This window comes from Vairimorpha necatrix, chromosome 10 (genome assembly GCF_036630325.1).
Source record: "Vairimorpha necatrix chromosome 10, complete sequence".
Taxonomy (NCBI): domain Eukaryota; kingdom Fungi; phylum Microsporidia; family Nosematidae; genus Vairimorpha; species Vairimorpha necatrix.
This window is the reverse complement of record NC_088825.1, coordinates 535,594-537,369: the sequence shown is the minus strand read 5'-3', so window position 1 is coordinate 537,369 and position 1,776 is coordinate 535,594.

The following is a 1,776-nucleotide window of genomic DNA, read 5'->3' as shown; positions in this document are numbered from 1 at the left end:
ATTTAGGATAATACGTACATGCAATTAAGAATGTTGTATTGCAGATATAAAAAAGACAACTTATTGTCTGTGTAATTTGTACGGTTTTTGAGATCATGTATATTCCTTTCAATACCTATTTCTTGAAAAAATAAATTGATACCAATTTTTGTAAAATATAGGGAAACTTTATAGGTCGATATGAGGCAATACATAGAGGTCGTATCATTGCGAATACTATAGAAGAGAGGAAGCACATAGGACGACTTTATCTGTTTGAGGCATAGAAAATGAAGCTGACGACTATTTTCTTAAAATTTATTATAAAAAAGTGCACCTGTAATGCTAGAGCTATTTGGGAGGGTGTATTTAAGAAACGATAATATGAACTTATGTTTTTACATTTTATCATTCTCCTGTTCCCGGCATTGGATCTGTGCATAGAGTTGTTAATCATAAAGTTGACTTTAACTAATGACTAGGGAAAGCACACTAACATATATATTAAGAGTCATTAAAGATTGAATTGAGAACAAGATGAGGAATCATGAAAGTATATATGGAAGATATATATGGTTTTCGATTTTTATAGAATATTTAAAATAACAAATGATATTTATGCAGAGACTTTTATATAAATACTCTTGTTATAAGTATGTTTTAATTTTTTAGTCTCCGGAATTTTGAATTTAAGTAGCGACAATAATAATATATTTTATATGTAGTAAAAAAAAGTTTTTAGATCTAATAATTACAATTTTTGTGACATCTATATTGCTTTGTCTAATGTAATTCATTGGTTCTTATATTCCCCTGAAGAAAGATATATCATGTTTGTGTTATTATATAGAAAAAACAATTTCGTGGAGTATACAATATCTCCCTCGACTAAAATTTCATTTATTTATATATTACTATATTCTTTACATATGATTGGCAAAATAAAAAACTAAAATCAAGATTTTTACAGGGAATGATCGAGGCTAATCTTGGTTAAAAATTTCTATGTGAAGTAAGAAATTATTTAAAACTAATAGTTAAAGATAGTTAAAATTAAAGTAAATAAAAATTATTTTATTTTGTCTCCGCATTTTATTTCTCTATCTTATAATCAGAACTAAATCAAAATAGCTCAGTATTCAATGTAAAAAATCTCTGAAAAATATTTGGTTTTTTATTTTACTAAACATCAAACCCATTTCTGTGGCGTTTCCGCCTAGAAAATGAGATGACTGTAAGTTTCACATTTATAGTTCCTCCGAGCAACTTCTTTCCTAGTATATCTAAGCACATCAATTGCCTTGACGTACTAAAATCATTCCTAGTGTGAGAGGGTAAGAAGTAATGCCTCTTAATCGTTGTTGTCGTCACTGTCTCTTCTTTTTGTTACTCGCCAAGCAATTTTATTTGGAAAAAAAGAAAAAAAATTTGATGTAAACATTTTCTTTAAAATATTATTTAAATCTAAAGTTGCAGTCTTGGAAAATTTTCATGATGAGTAAATTCCACTGAATAATGTTTCAATCCTTTTTGTAATATTTTTGCTCCCTTTTTTTTGAGACGTCATATTCTTTTACTTCCTTTATAATAAAATTTTAGTAACAAATAATTTTTTAAAAAAATTCGGCCGTATTTTAATTGAGAAAATTGACATGTCGTTAGAATTTAGATTACAACATATATCAAAAAAAAAATTAACTAATGTAATAACAGTACCAGTAGCTTCAGTTGTTAAACTGAAAATATTAACTTCAGTAAGTGCAAAAAATAAAAATTTTAAAGAAATTTTTTTTTTTT